Genomic DNA, 19,982 nt, shown 5'->3' with positions numbered 1-19,982 from the left:
TATACTGAAAAACCAGACTCGTGTTTTTTTGCCAACCATTGTCCAAAATACTTTTTCTTGGAAGCAAACCTGAAAAAATCAGGTTGCTTTCTTCATTCCTTAATAATGGGGGTGTAGTTCAGCAGTAGTGCAATTGACTGCAGATCAAGAGGTCTCCAGTTCCATTCTAGAATACAATGTATGTATATCACTGCTACATCAGTGTTGTTCAGTTACTGTTGCTTTAAATTTAGTAAGGTGTATACTGAAAAACATGACTCATGTTTCTTTCTAGCTATTGTCAAAAATTATTTTTCATGCCCCCTAACATGGAAAATCCAGGTTAATGTCATCTGTTCTCTGAAGTAGGGGCTATAGATCAGTGGTAGAGCATTTGACTGCAGATCAAGAGGTCTCCAGTTCAACTCTGGATGCCCCCTTCTGTATTTCGCTTCTAAGTCAATGTTGTTCATTTACAATTGCTTTGAATTTAGTTAGGTATATGCTGAAAAACAAGACTCTTGTTTCTTTTTAACTATTGTTAATATTTAGTTTTCATGTAACCAAACCTGAAAAAAATAGGTTGATTTTTTCAGCATTTCCAAGTTAGGGGGTATAGCTCAGTGGTAGAGCATTTGACTGCAGATCAAGAGGTCTCCAGTTCAACTCTGGATGCCTCCTTCCATGTTCCTCCCCCATGTCATAAATTGGCAGTCTCTGCTTCCTCATTTTTGACTGTGTAGCAGGGTCCTCCTGATCAACTCTCGATGTCTGTTTTATTCCCCACTGCCATCTATCTGTCCACATTAAAGAGATGTGCAATGCACACCATTGCAATATTCCAATTGTGAATTTGCTGATGTTTAGCTCTTCAGTGTACAGCTTCTTCAGTTTAAACAATGTCTTGCAACTTTCTAGAAAGATAAGGCCAACAAACATTTGAATTTTTGAAAACTTTAGTATATGTGTTGTTCACAGTAGGGGTGTAGCTCAGTTGGAGACCATTTGACTGCAGATCAAGAGGTCTCCAGTTCAAATCTGGATGCCCCCTTTACATCTCTGCCAAGTCAGTATTGTTCACTTGCTATTGCTTTTAATTTTGTAAGGGGTATACTGAAAAACCAGACTCGTGTTTTTTTGCCAACCGGGGTCCAAAAGACTTTTACTTGGAAGCAAACCTGAAAAAAATCAGGTTGCTTTCTTCATTCCTTAATAATGGGGGTGTAGTTCAGCAGTAGTAAAATTGACTGCAGATCAAGAGGTCTCCAGTTCAAGTCTAGAATACCATGTAAGTATATCACTGCTAAATCAGTTGTTGTTCAGTTAATGTTGCTTTAAATTTAGTTAAGCGTATACTGAAAAAACATGACTCGTGTTTCTTTGTAACTATCTGCCCCCTAACATGGAAAAACCAGGTTAATGTCATCAGTTTTCTAATGTAGGGGGTATAGCTCAGTGGTAGAGCATTTGACTGCAGATCAAGAGGTCTCCAGTCCAACTCTGGATGCCCCCTTCTGTATATCGCTGCTTTCAATGTTGTTCATTTACAATTGCTTTGAATTTAGTAAGGTATATGCTGAAAAACAAGACTATTGTTTCTTTTTAACTATTGTCAATATTTAGTTTTCATGTAACCAAACCTGAAAAAAACAGGTTGATTTTTTCAGTATTTCCAAGTTAGGGTGTATAGCTCAGTGGTAGAGCATTTCACTGCAGATCAAGAGGTCTCCAGTTCAACTCTGGATGCCCCCTCCATGGTCCTCCCCCATGTCATAATTTGTCAGTGTCTGCTTTGTCATCACTGACTGTGTAGCAGGGTTATCCTGTTCAACTCTGGATGTCTGTTTTATTCCCCACTGCCATCTATCTGTCCACATAAAAGAGACGTGCAATGCACACCTTTGCGATATTCCAATTGTGAATTTGCTGAAGTTTAGCTCTTCAGTGTACAGCTTCTTCAGTTGAAACAATGTCTTGCAACTTTCTAGAAAGATAACGCCAACAAACATTTGAAATTTTCAAACCTTGAGTGTATGAGTTGTTCACAGTAGGGGGTGTAGCTCAGTGGTAGAGCATTTGACTGCAGATCAAGAGGTCTCCAGTTCAATTCTGGATACCCCCTTCTTTACATCTCTGACAAGTCAGTATTGTTCACTTGCTATTGCTTTTAATTTTGTAAGGTGTATACTGAAAAACCAGACTCGTGCTTTTTTGCCAACCATTGTCCAAAATACTTTTTCTTGGAAGCAAACCTGAAAAAATCAGGTTGCTTTCTTCATTCCTTAATAATGGGGGTGTAGTTCAGCAGTAGTGCAATTGACTGCAGATCAAGAGGTCTCCAGTTCAATTGTAGAATACCACTTATGTATATCACTGCTACATCAGTGTTGTTCAGTTACTGTTGCTTTAAATTTAGTAAGGTGTATACTGAAAAACATGACTCATATTTCTTTCTAGCTATTGTCAAAAATTATTTTTCATGCCCCCTAACATGGAAAAACAAGGTTAATGTCATCTGTTCTCTAAAGTAGGGGGTATAGCTCAGTGGTAGAGCATTTGACTGCAGATCAAGAGGTCTCCAGTTCAACTCTGGATGCCCCCTTCCATGTTCCTCCCCCATGTCATAACTTGGCAGTCTCTGCTTCCTCATTATTGACTGTGTAGCAGGGTTCTCCTGATCAACTCTGGATGTTTGTTTTATTCCCCACTGCCATCTATCTGTCCACATAAAAGAGAAGTGCAATGCACACCATTGCAATATTCCAATTGTGAATTTGCTGAAGTTTAGCTCTTCAGTGTACAGCTTCTTCAGTTTAAAAAATGCCTTGCAACTTTCTAGAAAGATAACGTCAACAAACGTTTGAATTTTTGAAAACTTGAGTATATCTGTTGTTCACAGTAGGGGGTGTAGCTCAGTTGGAGACCATTTGACTGCAGATCAAGAGGTCTCCAGTTCAACTCTGGATGCCCCCTTCCATGTTCCTCCGCCATGTCATAACTTGGCAGTCTCTGCTTCCTCATTATTGACTGTGTAGCAGGGTTCTCCTGATCAACTCTGGATGTCTGTTTTATTCCCCACTGCCATCTATCTGTCCACATAAAAGAGAAGTGCAATGCACACCATTGCAATATTCCATTTGTGAATTTGCTGAAGTTTAGCTCTTCAGTGTACAGCTTCTTCAGTTTAAAAAATGCCTTGCAACTTTCTAGAAAGATAACGTCAACAAACGTTTGAATTTTTGAAAACTTGAGTATATCTGTTGTTCACATTATGGGGTGTAGCTCAGTTGGAGACCATTTGACTGCAGATCAAGAGGTATCCAGTTCAAATCTGGATGCCCCCTTTACATCTCTGCCAAGTCAGTATTGTTCACTTGCTATTGCTTTTAATTTTGTAAGGGGTATACTGAAAAACCAGACTCGTGTTTTGTTGCCAACCGTTGTCCAAAAGAGTTTTATTTGGAAGCAAACCTGAAAAAAATCAGGTTGCTTTCTTCATTCCTTAATAATGGGGGTGTAGTTCAGCAGTAGTACAATTGACTGCATATCAAGAGGTCTCCAGTTCAAGTCTAGAATACCACGTAAGTATATCACTGCTAAATCAGTTGTTGTTCAGTTACTGTTGCTTTAAATTTAGTTAGGTGTATGCTGAAAAAACATGACTCGTGTTTCTTTGTAACTATCTGCCCCCTAACATGGAAAAACCAGGTTAATGACATCAATTTTCTAAAGTAGGGTGTATTGCTCAGTGGTAAAGCATTTGACTGCAGATCAAGAGGTCTCCAGTTCAACTCTGGATGCCCCCTTCTGTATTTCGATTGTAAGTCAATGTTGTTCATTTACAATTGCTTTGAATTTAGTAAGGTATATGCTGAAAAACAAGACTCTTGTTTCTTTTTAACTATTGTCAATATTTAGTTTTCATGTAACCAAACCTGAAAAAAACAGGTTGATTTTTTCAGTATTTCCAAGTTAGGGGGTATAGCTCAGTGGTAGAGCATTTCACTGCAGATCAAGAGGTCTCCAGTTCAACTCTGGATGCCCCCTCCATGGTCCTCCCCCATGTCATAATTTGTCAGTGTCTGCTTTGTCATCACTGACTGTGTAGCAGGGTTATCCTGTTCAACTCTGGATGTCTGTTTTATTCCCCACTGCCATCTATCTGTCCACATAAAAGAGACGTGCAATGCACACCTTTGCGATATTCCAATTGTGAATTTGCTGAAGTTTAGCTCTTCAGTGTACAGCTTCTTCAGTTTAAACAATGTCTTGCAACTTTCTAGAAAGATAACGCCAACAAACATTTGAATTTTTCAAACCTTGAGTGTATGAGTTGTTCACAGTAGGGGGTGTATCTCAGTGGTAGAGCATTTGACTGCAGATCAAGAGGTCTCCAGTTCAATTCTGGATACCCCCTTCTTTACATCTCTGACAAGTCAGTATTGTTCACTTGCTATTGCTTTTAATTTTGTAAGGTGTATACTGAAAAACCAGACTCGTGTTTTTTTGCCAACCATTGTCCAAAATACTTTTTCTTGGAAGCAAACCTGAAAAAATCAGGTTGCTTTCTTCATTCCTTAATAATGGGGTGTAGTTCAGCAGTAGTGCAATTGACTGCAGATCAAGAGGTCTCCAGTTCCATTCTAGAATACAATGTATGTATATCACTGCTACATCAGTGTTGTTCAGTTACTGTTGCTTTAAATTTAGTAAGGTGTATACTGAAAAACATGACTCATGTTTCTTTCTAGCTATTGTCAAAAATTATTTTTCATGCCCCCTAACATGGAAAATCCAGGTTAATGTCATCTGTTCTCTGAAGTAGGGGCTATAGATCAGTGGTAGAGCATTTGACTGCAGATCAAGAGGTCTCCAGTTCAACCCTGGATGCCCCCTTCTATATTTCGCTTCTAAGTCAATGTTGTTCATTTACAATTGCTTTGAATTTAGTAAGGTATATGCTGAAAAACAAGACTCTTGTTTCTTTTTAACTATTGTCAATATTTAGTTTTCATGTAACCAAACCTGAAAAAAATAGGTTGATTTTTTCAGTATTTCCAAGTTAGGGGGTATAGCTCAGTGGTAGAGCATTTGACTGCAGATCAAGAGGTCTCCAGTTCAACTCTGGATGCCTCCTTCCATGTTCCTCCCCCATGTCATAAATTGGCAGTCTCTGCTTCCTCATTTTTGACTGTGTAGCAGGGTCCTCCTGATCAACTCTCGATGTCTGTTTTATTCCCCACTGCCATCTATCTGTCCACATTAAAGAGATGTGCAATGCACACCATTGCAATATTCCAATTGTGAATTTGCTGATGTTTAGCTCTTCAGTGTACAGCTTCTTCAGTTTAAACAATGTCTTGCAACTTTCTAGAAAGATAAGGCCAACAAACATTTGAATTTTTGAAAACTTTAGTATATGTGTTGTTCACAGTAGGGGGTGTAGCTCAGTTGGAGACCATTTGACTGCAGATCAAGAGGTCTCCAGTTCAAATCTGGATGCCCCCTTTACATCTCTGCCAAGTCAGTATTGTTCACTTGCTATTGCTTTTAATTTTGTAAGGGGTATACTGAATAACCAGACTCGTGTTTTTTTGCCAACCGTGGTCCAAAAGACTTTTACTTGGAAGCAAACCTGAAAAAAATCAGGTTGCTTTCTTCATTCCTTAATAATGGGGGTGTAGTTCAGCAGTAGTACAATTGACTGCAGATCAAGAGGTCTCCAGTTCAAGTCTAGAATACCATGTAAGTATATCACTGCTAAATCAGTTGTTGTTCAGTTACTGTTGCTTTAAATTTAGTTAAGCGTATACTGAAAAAACATGACTCGTGTTTCTTTGTAACTATCTGCCCCCTAACATGGAAAAACCAGGTTAATGTCATGAGTTTTCTAAAGTAGGGCGTATAGCTCAGTGGTAGAGCATTTGACTGCAGATCAAGAGGTCTCCAGTCCAACTCTGGATGCCCCCTTCTGTATATCGCTGCTTTCAATGTTGTTCATTTACAATTGCTTTGAATTTAGTAAGGTATATGCTGAAAAACAAGACTCTTGTTTCTTTTTAACTATTGTCAATATTTAGTTTTCATGTAACCAAACCTGAAAAAAACAGGTTGATTTTTTCAGTATTTTAAGTTAGGGTGTATAGCTCAGTGGTAGAGCATTTCACTGCAGATCAAGAGGTCTCCAGTTCAACTCTGGATGCCCCCTCCATGGTCCTCCCCCATGTCATAATTTGTCAGTGTCTGCTTTGTCATCACTGACTGTGTAGCAGGGTTATCCTGTTCAACTCTGGATGTCTGTTTTATTCCCCACTGCCATCTATCTGTCCAAATAAAAGAGACGTGCAATGCACACCTTTGCGATATTCCAATTGTGAATTTGCTGAAGTTTAGCTCTTCAGTGTACAACTTCTTCAGTTTAAACAATGTCTTGCAACTTTCTAGAAAGATAACGCCAACAAACATTTGAAATTTTCAAACCTTGAGTGTATGAGTTGTTCACAGTAGGGGGTGTAGCTCAGTGGTAGAGCATTTGACTGCAGATCAAGAGGTCTCCAGTTCAATTCTGGATACCCCCTTCTTTACATCTCTGACAAGTCAGTATTGTTCACTTGCTATTGCTTTTAATTTTGTAAGGTGTATACTGAAAAACCAGACTCGTGCTTTTTTGCCAACCATTGTCCAAAATACTTTTTCTTGGAAGCAAACCTGAAAAAATCAGGTTGCTTTCTTCATTCCTTAATAATGGGGGTGTAGTTCAGCAGTAGTGCAATTGACTGCAGATCAAGAGGTCTCCAGTTCAATTGTAGAATACCACTTATGTATATCACTGCTACATCAGTGTTGTTCAGTTACTGTTGCTTTAAATTTAGTAAGGTGTATACTGAAAAACATGACTCATATTTCTTTCTAGCTATTGTCAAAAATTATTTTTCATGCCCCCTAACATGGAAAAACAAGGTTAATGTCATCTGTTCTCTAAAGTAGGGGGTATAGCTCAGTGGTAGAGCATTTGACTGCAGATCAAGAGGTCTCCAGTTCAACTCTGGATGCCCCCTTCCATGTTCCTCCCCCATGTCATAACTTGGCAGTCTCTGCTTCCTCATTATTGACTGTGTAGCAGGGTTCTCCTGATCAACTCTGGATGTCTGTTTTATTCCCCACTGCCATCTATCTGTCCACATAAAAGAGAAGTGCAATGCACACCATTGCAATATTCCAATTGTGAATTTGCTGAAGTTTAGCTCTTCAGTGTACAGCTTCTTCAGTTTAAAAAATGCCTTGCAACTTTCTAGAAAGATAACGTCAACAAACGTTTGAATTTTTGAAAACTTGAGTATATCTGTTGTTCACAGTAGGGGGTGTAGCTCAGTTGGAGACCATTTGACTGCAGATCAAGAGGTCTCCAGTTCAAATCTGGATGCCCCCTTTACATCTCTGCCAAGTCAGTATTGTTCACTAATTTTGTAAGGGGTATACTGACAAACCAGACTCGTGTTCTTTGCCAACCGTTGTCCAAAAGACTTTTACTTGGAAGCAAACCTGAAAAAAATCAGGTTGCTTTCTTCATTCCTTAATAATGGGGGTGTAGTTCAGCAGTAGTACAATTGACTGCAGATCAAGAGGTCTCCAGTTCAAGTCTAGAATACCACGTAAGTATATCACTGCAAAATCAGTTGTTGTTCAGTTACTGTTGCTTTAAATTTAGTTAGGTGTATGCTGAAAAAACATGACTCGTGTTTCTTTGTAACTATCTGCCCCCTAACATGGAAAAACCAGGTTAATGTCATCAGCTTTCTAAAGTAGGGGGTATAGCTCAGTGGTAGAGCATTTGACTGCAGATCAAGAGGTCTCCAGTCCACCTCTGGATGCCCCCTTCTGTATTTCGCTTCTAAGTCAATGTTGTTCATTTACAATTGCTTTGAATTTAGTAAGGTATATGCTGAAAAACAAGACTCTTGTTTCTTTTTAACTATTGTCAATATTTAGTTTTCATGTAATCAAACCTGAAAAAAACAGGTTGATTTTTTCAGTATTTCCAAGTTAGGGGGTATAGCTCAGTGGTAGAGCATTTGACTGCAGATCAAGAGGTCTCCAGTTCAACTCTGGATGCCCCCTCCATGGTCCTCCCCCATGTCATAATTTGTCAGTTTCTGCTTTGTCATCACTGACTGTGTAACAGGGTTCTCCTGTTCAACTCTGGATGTCTGTTTTATTCCCCACTGCCATCTATCTGTCCACATAAAAGAGACGTGCAATGCACACCTTTGCGATATTCCAATTGTGAATTTGCTGAAGTTTAGCTCTTCAGTGTACAGCTTCTTCAGTTTAAACAATGTCTTGCAACTTTCTAGAAAGATAACGCCAACAAACATTTGAATTTTTCAAACCTTGAGTGGATGAGTTGTTCACAGTAGGGGGTGTAGCTCAGTGGTAGAGCATTTGACTGCAGATCAAGAGGTCTCCAGTTCAACTCTGGATGCCCCCTTCCATGTTCCTCCCCCATGTCATAACTTGGCAGTCTCTGCTTCCTCATTATTGACTGTGTAGCAGGGTTCTCCTGATCAACTCTGGATGTTTGTTTTATTCCCCACTGCCATCTATCTGTCCACATAAAAGAGAAGTGCAATGCACACCATTGCAATATTCCAATTGTGAATTTGCTGAAGTTTAGCTCTTCAGTGTACAGCTTCTTCAGTTTAAAAAATGCCTTGCAACTTTCTAGAAAGATAACGTCAACAAACGTTTGAATTTTTGAAAACTTGAGTATATCTGTTGTTCACAGTAGGGGGTGTAGCTCAGTTGGAGACCATTTGACTGCAGATCAAGAGGTCTCCAGTTCAACTCTGGATGCCCCCTTCCATGTTCCTCCCCCATGTCATAACTTGGCAGTCTCTGCTTCCTCATTATTGACTGTGTAGCAGGGTTCTCCTGATCAACTCTGGATGTCTGTTTTATTCCCCACTGCCATCTATCTGTCCACATAAAAGAGAAGTGCAATGCACACCATTGCAATATTCCATTTGTGAATTTGCTGAAGTTTAGCTCTTCAGTGTACAGCTTCTTCAGTTTAAAAAATGCCTTGCAACTTTCTAGAAAGATAACGTCAACAAACGTTTGAATTTTTGAAAACTTGAGTATATCTGTTGTTCACATTATGGGGTGTAGCTCAGTTGGAGACCATTTGACTGCAGATCAAGAGGTATCCAGTTCAAATCTGGATGCCCCCTTTACATCTCTGCCAAGTCAGTATTGTTCACTTGCTATTGCTTTTAATTTTGTAAGGGGTATACTGAAAAACCAGACTCGTGTTTTGTTGCCAACCGTTGTCCAAAAGAGTTTTATTTGGAAGCAAACCTGAAAAAAATCAGGTTGCTTTCTTCATTCCTTAATAATGGGGGTGTAGTTCAGCAGTAGTACAATTGACTGCATATCAAGAGGTCTCCAGTTCAAGTCTAGAATACCACGTAAGTATATCACTGCTAAATCAGTTGTTGTTCAGTTACTGTTGCTTTAAATTTAGTTAGGTGTATGCTGAAAAAACATGACTCGTGTTTCTTTGTAACTATCTGCCCCCTAACATGGAAAAACCAGGTTAATGACATCAATTTTCTAAAGTAGGGTGTATTGCTCAGTGGTAAAGCATTTGACTGCAGATCAAGAGGTCTCCAGTTCAACTCTGGATGCCCCCTTCTGTATTTCGATTGTAAGTCAATGTTGTTCATTTACAATTGCTTTGAATTTAGTAAGGTATATGCTGAAAAACAAGACTCTTGTTTCTTTTTAACTATTGTCAATATTTAGTTTTCATGTAACCAAACCTGAAAAAAACAGGTTGATTTTTTCAGTATTTCCAAGTTAGGGGGTATAGCTCAGTGGTAGAGCATTTCACTGCAGATCAAGAGGTCTCCAGTTCAACTCTGGATGCCCCCTCCATGGTCCTCCCCCATGTCATAATTTGTCAGTGTCTGCTTTGTCATCACTGACTGTGTAGCAGGGTTATCCTGTTCAACTCTGGATGTCTGTTTTATTCCCCACTGCCATCTATCTGTCCACATAAAAGAGACGTGCAATGCACACCTTTGCGATATTCCAATTGTGAATTTGCTGAAGTTTAGCTCTTCAGTGTACAGCTTCTTCAGTTTAAACAATGTCTTGCAACTTTCTAGAAAGATAACGCCAACAAACATTTGAATTTTTCAAACCTTGAGTGTATGAGTTGTTCACAGTAGGGGGTGTAGCTCAGTGGTAGAGCATTTGACTGCAGATCAAGAGGTCTCCAGTTCAATTCTGGATACCCCCTTCTTTACATCTCTGACAAGTCAGTATTGTTCACTTGCTATTGCTTTTAATTTTGTAAGGTGTATACTGAAAAACCAGACTCGTGTTTTTTTGCCAACCATTGTCCAAAATACTTTTTCTTGGAAGCAAACCTGAAAAAATCAGGTTGCTTTCTTCATTCCTTAATAATGGGGGTGTAGTTCAGCAGTAGTGCAATTGACTGCAGATCAAGAGGTCTCCAGTTCCATTCTAGAATACAATGTATGTATATCACTGCTACATCAGTGTTGTTCAGTTACTGTTGCTTTAAATTTAGTAAGGTGTATACTGAAAAACATGACTCATGTTTCTTTCTAGCTATTGTCAAAAATTATTTTTCATGCCCCCTAACATGGAAAATCCAGGTTAATGTCATCTGTTCTCTGAAGTAGGGGCTATAGATCAGTGGTAGAGCATTTGACTGCAGATCAAGAGGTCTCCAGTTCAACCCTGGATGCCCCCTTCTATATTTCGCTTCTAAGTCAATGTTGTTCATTTACAATTGCTTTGAATTTAGTAAGGTATATGCTGAAAAACAAGACTCTTGTTTCTTTTTAACTATTGTCAATATTTAGTTTTCATGTAACCAAACCTGAAAAAAATAGGTTGATTTTTTCAGTATTTCCAAGTTAGGGGGTATAGCTCAGTGGTAGAGCATTTGACTGCAGATCAAGAGGTCTCCAGTTCAACTCTGGATGCCTCCTTCCATGTTCCTCCCCCATGTCATAAATTGGCAGTCTCTGCTTCCTCATTTTTGACTGTGTAGCAGGGTCCTCCTGATCAACTCTCGATGTCTGTTTTATTCCCCACTGCCATCTATCTGTCCACATTAAAGAGATGTGCAATGCACACCATTGCAATATTCCAATTGTGAATTTGCTGATGTTTAGCTCTTCAGTGTACAGCTTCTTCAGTTTAAACAATGTCTTGCAACTTTCTAGAAAGATAAGGCCAACAAACATTTGAATTTTTGAAAACTTTAGTATATGTGTTGTTCACAGTAGGGGGTGTAGCTCAGTTGGAGACCATTTGACTGCAGATCAAGAGGTCTCCAGTTCAAATCTGGATGCCCCCTTTACATCTCTGCCAAGTCAGTATTGTTCACTTGCTATTGCTTTTAATTTTGTAAGGGGTATACTGAATAACCAGACTCGTGTTTTTTTGCCAACCGTGGTCCAAAAGACTTTTACTTGGAAGCAAACCTGAAAAAAATCAGGTTGCTTTCTTCATTCCTTAATAATGGGGGTGTAGTTCAGCAGTAGTACAATTGACTGCAGATCAAGAGGTCTCCAGTTCAAGTCTAGAATACCATGTAAGTATATCACTGCTAAATCAGTTGTTGTTCAGTTACTGTTGCTTTAAATTTAGTTAAGCGTATACTGAAAAAACATGACTCGTGTTTCTTTGTAACTATCTGCCCCCTAACATGGAAAAACCAGGTTAATGTCATGAGTTTTCTAAAGTAGGGCGTATAGCTCAGTGGTAGAGCATTTGACTGCAGATCAAGAGGTCTCCAGTCCAACTCTGGATGCCCCCTTCTGTATATCGCTGCTTTCAATGTTGTTCATTTACAATTGCTTTGAATTTAGTAAGGTATATGCTGAAAAACAAGACTCTTGTTTCTTTTTAACTATTGTCAATATTTAGTTTTCATGTAACCAAACCTGAAAAAAACAGGTTGATTTTTTCAGTATTTCCAAGTTAGGGTGTATAGCTCAGTGGTAGAGCATTTCACTGCAGATCAAGAGGTCTCCAGTTCAACTCTGGATGCCCCCTCCATGGTCCTCCCCCATGTCATAATTTGTCAGTGTCTGCTTTGTCATCACTGACTGTGTAGCAGGGTTATCCTGTTCAACTCTGGATGTCTGTTTTATTCCCCACTGCCATCTATCTGTCCAAATAAAAGAGACGTGCAATGCACACCTTTGCGATATTCCAATTGTGAATTTGCTGAAGTTTAGCTCTTCAGTGTACAACTTCTTCAGTTTAAACAATGTCTTGCAACTTTCTAGAAAGATAACGCCAACAAACATTTGAAATTTTCAAACCTTGAGTGTATGAGTTGTTCACAGTAGGGGGTGTAGCTCAGTGGTAGAGCATTTGACTGCAGATCAAGAGGTCTCCAGTTCAATTCTGGATACCCCCTTCTTTACATCTCTGACAAGTCAGTATTGTTCACTTGCTATTGCTTTTAATTTTGTAAGGTGTATACTGAAAAACCAGACTCGTGCTTTTTTGCCAACCATTGTCCAAAATACTTTTTCTTGGAAGCAAACCTGAAAAAATCAGGTTGCTTTCTTCATTCCTTAATAATGGGGGTGTAGTTCAGCAGTAGTGCAATTGACTGCAGATCAAGAGGTCTCCAGTTCAATTGTAGAATACCACTTATGTATATCACTGCTACATCAGTGTTGTTCAGTTACTGTTGCTTTAAATTTAGTAAGGTGTATACTGAAAAACATGACTCATATTTCTTTCTAGCTATTGTCAAAAATTATTTTTCATGCCCCCTAACATGGAAAAACAAGGTTAATGTCATCTGTTCTCTAAAGTAGGGGGTATAGCTCAGTGGTAGAGCATTTGACTGCAGATCAAGAGGTCTCCAGTTCAACTCTGGATGCCCCCTTCCATGTTCCTCCCCCATGTCATAACTTGGCAGTCTCTGCTTCCTCATTATTGACTGTGTAGCAGGGTTCTCCTGATCAACTCTGGATGTCTGTTTTATTCCCCACTGCCATCTATCTGTCCACATAAAAGAGAAGTGCAATGCACACCATTGCAATATTCCAATTGTGAATTTGCTGAAGTTTAGCTCTTCAGTGTACAGCTTCTTCAGTTTAAAAAATGCCTTGCAACTTTCTAGAAAGATAACGTCAACAAACGTTTGAATTTTTGAAAACTTGAGTATATCTGTTGTTCACAGTAGGGGGTGTAGCTCAGTTGGAGACCATTTGACTGCAGATGAGGAGGTCTCCAGTTCAACTCTGGATGCCCCTTCCATGTTCCTCCCCCATGTCATAACTTGGCAGTCTCTGCTTCCTCAGTATTGACTGTGTAGCAGGGTTCTCCTGATCAACTCTGGATCTCTGTTTTATTCCCCACTGCCATCTATCTGTCCAAATAAAAGAGAAGTGCAATGCACACCATTGCAAAATTCCAATTGTGAATTTGCTGAAGTTTAGCTCTTCAGTGTACAGCTTCTTCAGTTTAAAAAATGCCTTGCAACTTTCTAGAAAGATAACGTCAACAAACGTTTGAATTTTTGAAAACTTGAGTATATCTGTTGTTCACAGTAGGGGGTGTAGCTCAGTTGGAGACCATTTGACTGCAGATGAGGAGGTCTCCAGTTCAACTCTGGATGCCCCTTCCATGTTCCTCCCCCATGTCATAACTTGGCAGTCTCTGCTTCCTCATTATTGACTGTGTAGCAGGGTTCTCCTGATCAACTCTGGATCTCTGTTTTATTCCCCACTGCCATCTATCTGTCCAAATAAAAGAGAAGTGCAATGCACACCATTGCAAAATTCCAATTGTGAATTTGCTGAAGTTTAGCTCTTCAGTGTACAGCTTCTTCAGTTTAAAAAATGCCTTGCAACTTTCTAGAAAGATAACGTCAACAAACGTTTGAATTTTTGAAAACTTGAGTATATCTGTTGTTCACAGTAGGGGGTGTAGCTCAGTTGGAGACCATTTGACTGCAGATGAGGAGGTCTCCAGTTCAACTCTGGATGCCCCTTCCATGTTCCTCCCCCATGTCATAACTTGGCAGTCTCTGCTTCCTCATTATTGACTGTGTAGCAGGGTTCTCCTGATCAACTCTGGATGTCTGTTTTATTCCCCACTGCCATCTATCTGTCCACATAAAAGAGAAGTGCAATGCACACCATTGCAATATTCCATTTGTGAATTTGCTGAAGTTTAGCTCTTCAGTGTACAGCTTCTTCAGTTTAAAAAATGCCTTGCAACTTTCTAGAAAGATAACGTCAACAAACGTTTGAATTTTTGAAAACTTGAGTATATCTGTTGTTCACAGTAGGGGGTGTAGCTCAGTTGGAGACCATTTGACTGCAGATCAAGAGGAATCCAGTTCAAATCTGGATGCCCCCTTTACATCTCTGCCAAGTCAGTATTGTTCACTTGCTATTGCTTTTAATTTTGTAAGGGGTATACTGAAAAACCAGACTCGTGTTTTTTGCCAACCGTTGTCCAAAAGACTTTTACTTGGAAGCAAACCTGAAAAAAATCAGGTTGCTTTCTTCATTCCTTAATAATGGGGGTGTAGTTCAGCAGTAGTACAATTGACTGCAGATCAAGAGGTCTCCAGTTCAAGTCTAGAATACCACGTAAGTATATAACTGCTAAATCAGTTGTTGTTCAGTTACTGTTGCTTTAAATTTAGTTAGGTGTATGCTGAAAAAACATGACTCGTGTTTCTTTGTAACTATCTGCCCCCTAACATGGAAAAACCAGGATAATGTCATCAGTTTTCTAAAGTAGGGGGTATAGATCAGTGGTAGAGCATTTGACTGCAGATCAAGAGGTCTCCAGTTCAACTCTGGATGCCCCCTTCTGTATTTCGCTTTTAAGTCAATGTTGTTCATTTACAATTGCTTTGAATTTAGTAAGGTATATGCTGAAAAACAAGACTCTTGTTTCTTTTTAACTAATGTCAATATTTAGTTTTCATGTAACCAAACCTGAAAAAAACAGGTTGATTTTTTCAGCATTTCCAATTTAGAGGGTATAGCTCAGTGGTAGAGCATTTGACTGCAGATCAAGAGGTCTCCAGTTCAACTCTAGATGCCCCCTCCATAGTCCTCCCCCATGTCATAATTTGTCAGTTTCTGCTTTGTCATCACTGACTGTGTAGCAGGGTTCTCCTGTTCAACTCTGGATGTCTGTTTTATTCCCCACTGCCATCTATCTGTCCACATAAAAGAGACGTGCAATGCACACCTTTGCGATATTCCAATTGTGAATTTGCTGAAGTTTAGCTCTTCAGTGTACAGCTTCTTCAGTTTAAACAATGTCTTGCAACTTTCTAGAAAGATAACGCCAACAAACATTTTAATTTTTCAAACCTTGAGTGTATGAGTTGTTCACAGTAGGGGGTTTAGCTCAGTGGTAGAGCATTTGACTGCAGATCAAGAGGTCTCCAGTTCAATTCTGGATACCCCCTTCTTTACATCTCTGACAAGTCAGTATTGTTCACTTGCTATTGCTTTTAATTTTGTAAGGTGTATACTGAAAAACCAGACTCGTGCTTTTTTGCCAACCATTGTCCAAAATACTTTTTCTTGGAAGCAAACCTGAAAAAATCAGGTTGCTTTCTTCATTCCTTAATAATGGGGGTGTAGTTCAGCAGTAGTGCAATTGACTGCAGATCAAGAGGTCTCCAGTTCAATTCTAGAATACCACGTATGTAAATCACTGCTACATCAGTGTTGTTCAGTTACTGTTGCTTTAAATTTAGTAAGGTGTATACTGAAAAACATGAATCATGTTTCTTTCTAGCTATTGTCAAAAATTATTTTTCATGCCCCCTAACATGGAAAAACCAGGTTAATGTCATCTGTTCTCCAAAGTAGGGGGTATAGCTCAGTGGTAGAGCATTTGACTGTAGATCAAGAGGTCTCCAGTTCAACTCTGGATGCCCCCTTCTATGTTCCTCCCGCATGTCATAACTTGTCAGTCTCTGCTTCCTCATTACTGACTGTGTAGCAGGGTTCTCCTGATCAAGTCTGGATGTCTGTTTTATTCCCACTGCCATCTATCTGTCCACATAAAAGAGATGTGCAATGCACACCATTGCAATATTCCAATTGTGAATTTGCTGAAGTTTAGCTCTTTAGTGTACAGCTTCTTCAGTTTAAACAATGTCTTGCAACTTTCTAGAAAGATAACGCCAACAAACATTTGAATTTTTCAAACCTTGAGTGTATGAGTTGTTCACAGTAGGGGGTGTAGCTCAGTGGTAGAGCATTTGACTGCAGATCAAGAGGTCTCCAGTTCAATTCTGGATACCCCCTTCTTTACATTTCTGACAAGTCAGTATTGTTCACTTGCTATTGCTTTTAATTTTGTAAGGTGTCTACTGAAAAACTAGACTCGTGTTTTTTTGCCAACCATTGTCCAAAATACTTTTTCTTGGAAGCAAACCTGAAAAAATCAGGTTGCTTTCTTCATTCCTTAATAATGGGGGTGTAGTTCAGCAGTAGTGCAATTGACTGCAGATCAAGAGGTCTCCAGTTCTATTCTAGAATACAACGTATGTATATCACTGCTAAATCAGTGTTGTTCAGTTACTGTTGCTTTAAATTTAGTAAGGTGTATACTGAAAAACATGACTCATGTTTCTTTCTAGCTATTGTCAAAAATTATTTTTCATGCCCCCTAACATGGAAAAACCAGGTTAATGTCATCTGTTCTCTAAAGTAGGGGGTATAGATCAGTGGTAGAGCATTTGACTGCAAATCAAGAGGTCTCCAGTTCAACTCTGGATGCCCCCTTCTGTATTTCGCTTCTAAGTCAATGTAGTTCATTTACATTTGCTTTGAATTTAGTAAGGTATATGCTGAAAAACAAGACTCTTGTTTCTTTTTAACTATTGTCAATATTTAGTTTTCATGTAACCAAACCTGAAAAAAATACGTTGATTTTTTCAGTATTTCCAAGTTAGGGGGTATAGCTCACTGGTAGAGCATTTGACCGCAGATCAAGAGGTCTCCAGTTCAACTCTGGATGCCCTCTTCCATGTTCCTCCCCCATGTCATAACTTGTCAGTCTCTGCTTCCTCATTACTGACTGTGTAGCAGGGTTCTCCTGATCAACTCTGGATGTCTGTTTTATTCCCCACTGTCATCTATCTGTCCACATAAAAGAGAAGTGCAATGCACACCTTTGCGATAATGCAATTGTGAATTTGCTGAAGTTTAGCTCTTCAGTGTACAGCTTCTTCAGTTTAAACAATGTCTTGCAACTTTCTAGAAAGATAACGCCAACAAACATTTTAATTTTTCAAACCTTGAGTGTATGAGTTGTTCACAGTAGGGGGTTTAGCTCAGTGGTAGAGCATTTGACTGCAGATCAAGAGGTCTCCAGTTCAATTCTGGATACCCCCTTCTTTACATCTCTGACAAGTCAGTATTGTTCACTTGCTATTGCTTTTAATTTTGTAAGGTGTATACTGAAAAACCAGACTCGTGCTTTTTTGCCAACCATTGTCCAAAATACTTTTTCTTGGAAGCAAACCTGAAAAAATCAGGTTGCTTTCTTCATTCCTTAATAATGGGGGTGTAGTTCAGCAGTAGTGCAATTGACTGCAGATCAAGAGGTCTCCAGTTCAATTCTAGAATACCACGTATGTAAATCACTGCTACATCAGTGTTGTTCAGTTACTGTTGCTTTAAATTTAGTAAGGTGTATACTGAAAAACATGAATCATGTTTCTTTCTAGCTATTGTCAAAAATTATTTTTCATGCCCCCTAACATGGAAAAACCAGGTTAATGTCATCTGTTCTCCAAAGTAGGGGGTATAGCTCAGTGGTAGAGCATTTGACTGTAGATCAAGAGGTCTCCAGTTCAACTCTGGATGCCCCCTTCTATGTTCCTCCCGCATGTCATAACTTGTCAGTCTCTGCTTCCTCATTACTGACTGTGTAGCAGGGTTCTCCTGATCAAGTCTGGATGTCTGTTTTATTCCCACTGCCATCTATCTGTCCACATAAAAGAGATGTGCAATGCACACCATTGCAATATTCCAATTGTGAATTTGCTGAAGTTTAGCTCTTTAGTGTACAGCTTCTTCAGTTTAAACAATGTCTTGCAACTTTCTAGAAAGATAACGCCAACAAACATTTGAATTTTTCAAACCTTGAGTGTATGAGTTGTTCACAGTAGGGGGTGTAGCTCAGTGGTAGAGCATTTGACTGCAGATCAAGAGGTCTCCAGTTCAATTCTGGATACCCCCTTCTTTACATTTCTGACAAGTCAGTATTGTTCACTTGCTATTGCTTTTAATTTTGTAAGGTGTCTACTGAAAACCTAGACTCGTGTTTTTTTGCCAACCATTGTCCAAAATACTTTTTCTTGGAAGCAAACCTGAAAAAATCAGGTTGCTTTCTTCATTCCTTAATAATGGGGGTGTAGTTCAGCAGTAGTGCAATTGACTGCAGATCAAGAGGTCTCCAGTTCTATTCTAGAATACAACGTATGTATATCACTGCTAAATCAGTGTTGTTCAGTTACTGTTGCTTTAAATTTAGTAAGGTGTATACTGAAAAACATGACTCATGTTTCTTTCTAGCTATTGTCAAAAATTATTTTTCATGCCCCCTAACATGGAAAAACCAGGTTAATGTCAACTGTTCTCTAAAGTAGGGGGTATAGATCAGTGGTAGAGCATTTGACTGCAAATCAAGAGGTCTCCAGTTCAACTCTGGATGCCCCCTTCTGTATTTCGCTTCTAAGTCAATGTTGTTCATTTACATTTGCTTTGAATTTAGTAAGGTATATGCTGAAAAACAAGACTCTTGTTTCTTTTTAACTATTGTCAATATTTAGTTTTCATGTAACCAAACCTGAAAAAAATACGTTGATTTTTTCAGTATTTCCAAGTTAGGGGGTATAGCTCACTGGTAGAGCATTTGACTGCAGATCAAGAGGTCTCCAGTTCAACTCTGGATGCCCTCTTCCATGTTCCTCCCCCATGTCATAACTTGTCAGTCTCTGCTTCCTCATTACTGACTGTGTAGCAGGGTTCTCCTGATCAACTCTGGATGTCTGTTTTATTCCCCACTGCCATCTATCTGTCCACATAAAATAGAAGTGCAATGCACACCATTGCAATATTCCAATTGTGAATTTGCTGAAGTTTAGCTCTTCAGTGTACAGCTTCTTCAGTTTAAAGAATGTCTTGCAACTTTCTAGATAGATAACGCCAACAAACATTTGAATTTTTCAAACCTTGAGTGTATGAGTAGTTCACAGTAGGGGGTGTAGCTCAGTGGTAGAGCATTTGACTGCAGATCAGGAGGTCTCCAGTTCAATTCTGGATACCCCCTTCTTTACATCTCTGACAAGTCAGTATTGTTCACTTGCTATTGCTTTTAATTTTGTAAGGTGTCTACTGAAAAACCAGACTCGTGTTTTTTTGCCAACCATTGTCCAAAATACTTTTTCTTGGAAGCAAACCTGAAAAAATCAGGTTGCTTTCTTAATTTCTTAATAATGGGGGTGTAGTTCAGCAGTAGTGCAATTGACTGCAGATCAAGAGGTCTCCGGTTCAATTCTAGAATACCACGTATGTATATCACTGCTACATCAGTGTTGTTCAGTTACTGTTGCTTTAAATTTAGTAAGGTGTATACTGAAAAACATGACTCATGTTTCTTTCTAGCTATTGTCAAAAACTATTTTTCATGCCCCCTAACATGGAAAAACCAGGTTAATGTCATCTGTTCTCTAAAGTAGGGGGTATAGCTCAGTGGTAGAGCATTTGACTGCAGATCAAGAGGTCTCCAGTTCAACTCTGGATGCCCCCTTCTGTATTTCGCTTCTAAGTCAATGTTGTTCATTTACAATTGCTTTGAATTTAGTAAGGTATATGCTGAAAAACAAGACTCTTGTTTCTTTTTAACTATTGTCAATATTTAGTTTTCATGTAACCAAACCTGAAAAAAAC

General features: G+C 39.1%; 29 non-coding genes across 29 annotated transcripts; all 29 read left to right on the top strand.

Annotated features, from left to right (window-relative positions):
- The first annotated feature begins 588 nt into the window (after positions 1 to 588).
- trnac-gca (transfer RNA cysteine (anticodon GCA)) lies at positions 589 to 660 on the top strand. The gene has a single exon. It is a non-coding gene; the product is annotated as a tRNA-Cys (tRNA).
- Positions 661 to 1,420: 760 nt separating this feature from the next.
- Positions 1,421 to 1,492, top strand: trnac-gca (transfer RNA cysteine (anticodon GCA)). The gene has a single exon. It is a non-coding gene; the product is annotated as a tRNA-Cys (tRNA).
- A 537-nt stretch (positions 1,493 to 2,029) lies between these two features.
- trnac-gca (transfer RNA cysteine (anticodon GCA)) lies at positions 2,030 to 2,101 on the top strand. Its single transcript has one exon. It is a non-coding gene; the product is annotated as a tRNA-Cys (tRNA).
- Positions 2,102 to 2,509: 408 nt separating this feature from the next.
- Positions 2,510 to 2,581, top strand: trnac-gca (transfer RNA cysteine (anticodon GCA)). Its single transcript has one exon. It is a non-coding gene; the product is annotated as a tRNA-Cys (tRNA).
- A 1,373-nt stretch (positions 2,582 to 3,954) lies between these two features.
- trnac-gca (transfer RNA cysteine (anticodon GCA)) lies at positions 3,955 to 4,026 on the top strand. Its single transcript has one exon. It is a non-coding gene; the product is annotated as a tRNA-Cys (tRNA).
- Positions 4,027 to 4,324: 298 nt separating this feature from the next.
- trnac-gca (transfer RNA cysteine (anticodon GCA)) lies at positions 4,325 to 4,396 on the top strand. The gene has a single exon. It is a non-coding gene; the product is annotated as a tRNA-Cys (tRNA).
- Positions 4,397 to 5,044: 648 nt separating this feature from the next.
- On the top strand, positions 5,045 to 5,116 carry trnac-gca (transfer RNA cysteine (anticodon GCA)). The gene has a single exon. It is a non-coding gene; the product is annotated as a tRNA-Cys (tRNA).
- A 1,369-nt stretch (positions 5,117 to 6,485) lies between these two features.
- On the top strand, positions 6,486 to 6,557 carry trnac-gca (transfer RNA cysteine (anticodon GCA)). Its single transcript has one exon. It is a non-coding gene; the product is annotated as a tRNA-Cys (tRNA).
- Positions 6,558 to 6,965: 408 nt separating this feature from the next.
- trnac-gca (transfer RNA cysteine (anticodon GCA)) lies at positions 6,966 to 7,037 on the top strand. The gene has a single exon. It is a non-coding gene; the product is annotated as a tRNA-Cys (tRNA).
- Positions 7,038 to 8,025: 988 nt separating this feature from the next.
- On the top strand, positions 8,026 to 8,097 carry trnac-gca (transfer RNA cysteine (anticodon GCA)). The gene has a single exon. It is a non-coding gene; the product is annotated as a tRNA-Cys (tRNA).
- Positions 8,098 to 8,395: 298 nt separating this feature from the next.
- trnac-gca (transfer RNA cysteine (anticodon GCA)) lies at positions 8,396 to 8,467 on the top strand. The gene has a single exon. It is a non-coding gene; the product is annotated as a tRNA-Cys (tRNA).
- Positions 8,468 to 9,840: 1,373 nt separating this feature from the next.
- On the top strand, positions 9,841 to 9,912 carry trnac-gca (transfer RNA cysteine (anticodon GCA)). The gene has a single exon. It is a non-coding gene; the product is annotated as a tRNA-Cys (tRNA).
- A 298-nt stretch (positions 9,913 to 10,210) lies between these two features.
- trnac-gca (transfer RNA cysteine (anticodon GCA)) lies at positions 10,211 to 10,282 on the top strand. Its single transcript has one exon. It is a non-coding gene; the product is annotated as a tRNA-Cys (tRNA).
- A 649-nt stretch (positions 10,283 to 10,931) lies between these two features.
- On the top strand, positions 10,932 to 11,003 carry trnac-gca (transfer RNA cysteine (anticodon GCA)). The gene has a single exon. It is a non-coding gene; the product is annotated as a tRNA-Cys (tRNA).
- Positions 11,004 to 12,373: 1,370 nt separating this feature from the next.
- trnac-gca (transfer RNA cysteine (anticodon GCA)) lies at positions 12,374 to 12,445 on the top strand. The gene has a single exon. It is a non-coding gene; the product is annotated as a tRNA-Cys (tRNA).
- A 408-nt stretch (positions 12,446 to 12,853) lies between these two features.
- On the top strand, positions 12,854 to 12,925 carry trnac-gca (transfer RNA cysteine (anticodon GCA)). Its single transcript has one exon. It is a non-coding gene; the product is annotated as a tRNA-Cys (tRNA).
- Positions 12,926 to 14,795: 1,870 nt separating this feature from the next.
- trnac-gca (transfer RNA cysteine (anticodon GCA)) lies at positions 14,796 to 14,867 on the top strand. The gene has a single exon. It is a non-coding gene; the product is annotated as a tRNA-Cys (tRNA).
- Positions 14,868 to 15,406: 539 nt separating this feature from the next.
- trnac-gca (transfer RNA cysteine (anticodon GCA)) lies at positions 15,407 to 15,478 on the top strand. The gene has a single exon. It is a non-coding gene; the product is annotated as a tRNA-Cys (tRNA).
- Positions 15,479 to 15,886: 408 nt separating this feature from the next.
- On the top strand, positions 15,887 to 15,958 carry trnay-gua (transfer RNA tyrosine (anticodon GUA)). The gene has a single exon. It is a non-coding gene; the product is annotated as a tRNA-Tyr (tRNA).
- A 298-nt stretch (positions 15,959 to 16,256) lies between these two features.
- On the top strand, positions 16,257 to 16,328 carry trnac-gca (transfer RNA cysteine (anticodon GCA)). The gene has a single exon. It is a non-coding gene; the product is annotated as a tRNA-Cys (tRNA).
- Positions 16,329 to 16,736: 408 nt separating this feature from the next.
- On the top strand, positions 16,737 to 16,808 carry trnac-gca (transfer RNA cysteine (anticodon GCA)). The gene has a single exon. It is a non-coding gene; the product is annotated as a tRNA-Cys (tRNA).
- A 169-nt stretch (positions 16,809 to 16,977) lies between these two features.
- On the top strand, positions 16,978 to 17,049 carry trnac-gca (transfer RNA cysteine (anticodon GCA)). Its single transcript has one exon. It is a non-coding gene; the product is annotated as a tRNA-Cys (tRNA).
- A 299-nt stretch (positions 17,050 to 17,348) lies between these two features.
- Positions 17,349 to 17,420, top strand: trnac-gca (transfer RNA cysteine (anticodon GCA)). Its single transcript has one exon. It is a non-coding gene; the product is annotated as a tRNA-Cys (tRNA).
- A 408-nt stretch (positions 17,421 to 17,828) lies between these two features.
- Positions 17,829 to 17,900, top strand: trnay-gua (transfer RNA tyrosine (anticodon GUA)). The gene has a single exon. It is a non-coding gene; the product is annotated as a tRNA-Tyr (tRNA).
- A 298-nt stretch (positions 17,901 to 18,198) lies between these two features.
- On the top strand, positions 18,199 to 18,270 carry trnac-gca (transfer RNA cysteine (anticodon GCA)). Its single transcript has one exon. It is a non-coding gene; the product is annotated as a tRNA-Cys (tRNA).
- A 408-nt stretch (positions 18,271 to 18,678) lies between these two features.
- Positions 18,679 to 18,750, top strand: trnac-gca (transfer RNA cysteine (anticodon GCA)). The gene has a single exon. It is a non-coding gene; the product is annotated as a tRNA-Cys (tRNA).
- Positions 18,751 to 18,919: 169 nt separating this feature from the next.
- Positions 18,920 to 18,991, top strand: trnac-gca (transfer RNA cysteine (anticodon GCA)). The gene has a single exon. It is a non-coding gene; the product is annotated as a tRNA-Cys (tRNA).
- Positions 18,992 to 19,290: 299 nt separating this feature from the next.
- On the top strand, positions 19,291 to 19,362 carry trnac-gca (transfer RNA cysteine (anticodon GCA)). The gene has a single exon. It is a non-coding gene; the product is annotated as a tRNA-Cys (tRNA).
- Positions 19,363 to 19,770: 408 nt separating this feature from the next.
- On the top strand, positions 19,771 to 19,842 carry trnac-gca (transfer RNA cysteine (anticodon GCA)). The gene has a single exon. It is a non-coding gene; the product is annotated as a tRNA-Cys (tRNA).
- Positions 19,843 to 19,982: the final 140 nt, after the last annotated feature.

The sequence above is a fragment of the Nothobranchius furzeri genome, chromosome 9 (genome assembly GCF_043380555.1).
Source record: "Nothobranchius furzeri strain GRZ-AD chromosome 9, NfurGRZ-RIMD1, whole genome shotgun sequence".
Lineage (NCBI taxonomy): Eukaryota > Metazoa > Chordata > Actinopteri > Cyprinodontiformes > Nothobranchiidae > Nothobranchius > Nothobranchius furzeri.
Note: the sequence above shows the minus strand (reverse complement) of the source record. Positions and strands in the feature narration are given on the sequence as shown.